Genomic DNA, 5,696 nt, shown 5'->3' on the forward strand with positions numbered 1-5,696 from the left:
CCCAGGCAGTCTTGCTGTGAATGAGTTTCATAGCACAGTACTTCCCTGAAGTAAAATACAATCCTGTGATCCTTTTTCTTCACCTTGGCAAGATTCTTGCCAAAGTAAGGTGAGATTGTTTCATTTTGCCATGAGGTGCAAGATTTTTGCTTTTATCGCGAGTAAATAGACGTAAATAAATCTATGAAATATTCTGGTTTGAGTGATAAGAGGAGAGTGTTTGATGTTAAAGCCCGAATCACATACCATTGAAAACACATTCAATCACATACCATTGAAAACTTTAAATTCAGATAAAAGAATATTATTTTAGAAGACCGGTCAATCCTCAGCCACATCTACAAACCTGCTGCCATCATACAGGGTTTAAGAATTAAAGCCAGGCCTTTCACTTGAGCGCAGCTTCACCGAGAGAAGGGCAGGGAGAAGAAACTGGCAGGTGCTGGGAAAGGGACAAGAGCGAAGCATCTGTTCCTGTGGGGATTTTTCTGTCCTCCCACACATTAAGGGGAGAGAGGCATATGAAGAGTGCACAGCGTTTATTTTTAGCCAGTCAGACAAAGGGCCATCACATTGCTCCGTCTCAAGGATGGCTACAAATGCCTGGTGCTAAGATCTGATTTTTTCCCACTCATGTTTTGATTTTTTCCCCTTGCTTTGTAAATGTTATCTTGCATTGCCCAGGCACATTTCTAATATATATATTCCTGGCACACTTGGTTCAAACCTGCTACACAGCAGAATTTTGCACATAGCACCTCTCGATACAACATAAGGATGTATTTCTTCAGGATTTAAATAAAAGCCAAAAAACATAAGCCTCCTTCCACTCTAAAGAACCTTCATAGCTCTGTTTACTGAATATATAGAGATATATTTCAAGGTTTGCTTTCAAGTGAGAACTCTTACTGCTAGTATTACTCTCCTTATCACATTAAAAGCATTAAAAAAAAAAAAACCTTCTTAAGAACTGTGAGGCAATCCTAAGGCAACTATTAACCATCTCGTTCCCTCTATTGCCAATTTTTGTTTTCTATTTGTTTTCTATTGGGCTATATTTTTTTCTATCAATTATCAGATTACATTCACAATTTGTTAATATTAACCAAAGTAATCCATTTGTTCAGTTCAGAGGATGAAGAGGATTTTAACAGGCGGTTCTACTGAAAAGGACATAATTCTTAATTGAGATATTACGCATAATTCAGAGAAATAGAAATACAGAAAAGAGTATCTCCCTCCACCATATGAAACAACATACCACTTAGCTAAAATAGCAGTTTCTAACCCAGGAATTTAAGGAAGTAGACACATATTTCTGAGCTCTGTAGACCTACTGGACTTTTAAAGAGAAAAAATGGAAGGAATAGCATAGGTTTGTGTAAATAAAATAAACATATTCTAAACTTTTTGACTGAATGTGCCTTGAGGGGGATGTACCTGGTGTCCCAAAGGGCAGGCAAGGCACTCAACTCTTGGTTGCTCAGACCCTGCAGGGTTGTCTTCTATGCGTGCATAGCAAGCACATATTTTTACTTGTCGGGTATATAAGGCACATTTTAAATCCCACTGATTCCAAGTAAATTTCAGGGTGGGCTATGTTTAAGGTGCTCTACTACATCAGCTGCAGAATGCTAACTAGCTTAGATTAAAGAAATAAAACACTGTTCCTGTGAAAGAAAACTCCCTTGTCTCCTTTGCAGCAGACCATAATACTCTGCTTCATAAAATTACAATTGGCCACGCACATTTTTAAAAATTCACGATGAAGTATGCAGAGAAGAAATGCAGAAGTGGCCACATTGCTGTGCACTCTACAGAACCTAGATCACCAGCCTGCCAAAACACATCACTGGATGAGTAACATGACTTGCACTTGGTCAAAAGAAAAACATAAACGTGTTAGACAAAACTGGTCATTGTCTAATATTTCTTATGGATTAATTCCATTAAGTCTCCCAAAGTGTGGTTGCTATTCTCAAGTATTATTCATACCATTCACAATAGGAAATTTCAGCATTCAGGTTGAAATACTCACCCTGTGCTGATGTTGTCCATTTGCAATTTGTGCTATTGTTGATTATTCAGCTAAGTCAAACAGTATTTTTTTTTCCATTTCCTAAAGGAACAATTTGAGCGTTGTAAACATGAAAATAACCAGTGATTCACTTTCAAGATACAACAAAAAAGCACTTTCAAAAATCATTTAACATCTTCATGAATGCTGCCTGAATGTTAATCACACACAAATTCACATCAACAAATGATGACAAATCACACTCGTCTTTTTCTTTTAAAGGTTTGGTTTTGTACTTTTAAATAAACTATAGCCAAAGGCAACAATGTATCTTGCTGGAAATTCTACTTTTTTCATTGCTGCCTTTTCAAAGAGATGCTTTCTGCACAGCGAACTACTAGTGCGTATTGAGCGCTGTGACCTTTATGATTTTGATTTCAACAACAAGGTCAACATTGCTAAGAAGACAGTTTTGCCTTAAAGGCAAAATCTCTCCAACAACCTAAAACGAATCTTTTAAATGTAATTGAACTGTAACAATTCATTTCCATAGGCTTATGAAAAAAGTTGCCTTCTAAATTTGCAACCAATTTCATAGTATTTGGTCATTGACAATACATGCAGACAGAGAAGCTAGACCTTTACTTTGGGGATTTTGCGCAATGTTAATTTCAGACAAAAGTTTTTTACATGAAGACTGATGGCCAACAAGCAGAGGAATATAGAATAGCCAGCGCACATCAGAAAGCAAGAAAGGCACAGAACACATGAGAAACCAAGCCCCCACTGCTGTGAACACTAACAACTGTGCACAGGAGGTGTCTTCCCCTGATGGTCCCCCCTTGGTCAGCACAGTGCATCTCGCTCAAAGCTGTACAGCTGACTCCTCTCAGGGTCTGCACTCTGGCATCACCCCAGGGCAGCTCACAGAGAAATGTGGATCTTGTCATTAAGCCATGGACAATCTCTTTTTCAAGTTAAAACTGTCACTAACAATCAACGCCTGAAATAAAATTGTCATCATAATCGATGGACATAGTTCTTCATTTTGTATGTCTTGCATAGTCAGACCTACCTCTGCAAGTGTAAATACAACTCCATATAAGATACCAAATCAGAATGCTAATTTTCCGCTTGGATATACATAGACATCACAATATTTTAAGAAAATACATTCCAGACTTGTAACTTGAAAACTTGCAATTTGATACTGGGGAAAGATATTTAATGTGCTTGGGTAAATCACTACAGGTTGGGTGAGGCAGCAGAAAATGAGGCTTTTGCATTTGCTGGACATCATTGTCATCAGCTCCTGTTTGCAGTTTTCTTTGGAGTAAAGGCTGCATGAAGTGGTTGTTCCCATATTTTCACAAGATCATCTTTGGCAGACAGAAAATTATCTTACAGGGGAAGAAAGGAAATAATGTTTTGTAGATTTTCTTTCTTATTCTGTCATTACATCATCTCTGTTACAGGCTTTTTCTAAATTTCCTCCTCCCAGCATGCGCACAGTTGAGTACGAATAACACTCACTGCACAGCAGCCCTGCTTTTTATTCAAGATGCTGTATCAGCGTACTACCTAGTTGATGAAGACTTGATTCTATCAGTGTTTGTTTGAATCTCGCTGTTCTTTTTTTTTTTTTTTTCCCCAAACTATCCTGAGAGCAGGATGACCAAGCATTTCCCTTTTCACTTGTCTCTATTTTCTGAGAGCGAACTAAAACGGAGAGGAGGAATAATAGGAGGGAGGGATTGCTTCTGGTGAAGGTAGCAAATACATCAGCCAACCATCATCAGAATTGTCAGGTGGGAAAATCTGGTATGTGAATCCTCAGAGAATTTCCACTGCACACATCTCTCTCAAAGGAACACGGCAAAATCCTCCATTACAAGAGGATGAGATGGTGAAAGCCACCTTAAAAAGGCTCCACAGTGAATGGATGTCAGGGGAAGGAGGAGGGGAGAAAGAAAAGAGGTGGTCTTTTCTTTCACTGTGACTAAGCTTTGGCAGATTTGCAATCACCAGATACATTTTTTTTTTTTTCCAGCTAGCAACATTAACCTCCGTGAAAACAGAAGGGCAGGAAAACTGCACCATCTTTTCTCAGCATCAATATGTTCCCTGCTCAGCACAAAACAATATGTTCTTCTTATTATTCCACCATGTAGTCTTTTATTTTCTATAACTTTCACGTATTTAAATACTACTTGCTGTCATCCACATTTTGTTTTCAAAAAAGACCTGGGGGAATACCATTTACATACCTCAATTTAATATAGGTCACATGCAAACAATATATGGCTAATTTATTTGTCAAGCAAAACACAAATTGTGTTAAAACCAGTATCATCCCTTTTAGCTGAAGTAGATAGCTAAAATTTGGGGGCTTGGAAGTTGTTTCAGTTAAGAGATGTATAGCAGGACCTGCTGTTTTGTTGCTTTAAGTTATTTGCAAAGGATATGAAGAGAATTGTTTCTCTGAGAAAAGCAGAAATCAAACAAGAAGTTTAGGTTCTCATAATTCCAGCTCTCCCTATAAGCTAAAGCTTGCTTTACTGCTTCCTTCCTTTTGCTGCAAACTGCAACTTCACTTGCAGCTGAGCTGACCAGACGTTTGCCATCACAGAAGGGCCATACCCACCCCACTGCTTCCTTAATTCATCCCTCCCTCTGCCTTCTGCTCTTCCCACTTTCCTACTATATAAGCAATTTTGCTCCTTGCCCTCTGCTCTGGCTCTGCCACTTATCAAGCCCTTTCCACAAGCTGATTTAACTTGCTAAATTAGAAAAGTTCTGCCTGTCTAGTAATCATTTTTCTGCTATTTTAGTGATTTATATCAGTTCACACAACAGTGAAGAAGACCAGAAATAACAGAAGAGGATTCATGGCAAATGATATGGAGGGAGGGGAACAGATGGGAGCAGAAACTCCTTTTTTTGGTTGTGAAATGTTAAAATGCTCTGCTCTCTTAGGAAAACTTTAGTTCATGCAGCAAGCGTTTTTCCTTGGTGGCTTTTCAGCAGCATTGTTCTGTTTCCTGGTCACTGTTTAATGGATGAGGAACCTTCACCAAAACTTTGCCATTTTCTGTACCTTGTCTACAACAAAATACGTCTAATCAATAACTGGGCATCCATTATGATGAATTCAGTATACTGGTCTCACTGTTTCAATTATTTATACCTGAAGGACCTTGCCAAAATTTGTTTTCATGAATTGTGAACTATAAGTTCTGGTTTGCACCTGATCTCGGCTAAAGCAACAGATGAAAGGAACATCCTCAAGTTGTGCAAGGGGAGGTTTGGGTTGGAAATGAGGGGAAATTTCTTCTCAGGAAAAGTGGTTAGGGGTCGGAATGGGTTGCCCAGGGAGGTGGTGGAGTCACTCGTCCCTGGGGGTGTTCAGGGAGAGGTTGGACGTGGTGCTTGGGGACACGGTTTGGTGGTGCCATTGGTGGTAGGGGGGTGGTTAGACCAGGTGATCTTGGAGGTGGTCTTGAGCTCTGTAGGGTGTTAAGCGGTTCAGGTGTTGCTCCCCACAAGGTGTGCGAGCACCCTGCTCCCCCCAAGCCCCGCCTGAAGCCTGTCCCCCCCTTCCCCACAGGGGCCGGGGCTGCCTCAGGGAGCCGCACGGCCGCAGGCCCGGCCCCGCCCGCCGACATCCGGGCTCCTGGCG

Source organism: Anas platyrhynchos, chromosome 2, assembly GCF_047663525.1.
Source record: "Anas platyrhynchos isolate ZD024472 breed Pekin duck chromosome 2, IASCAAS_PekinDuck_T2T, whole genome shotgun sequence".
Taxonomy (NCBI): Eukaryota; Metazoa; Chordata; class Aves; order Anseriformes; family Anatidae; genus Anas; species Anas platyrhynchos.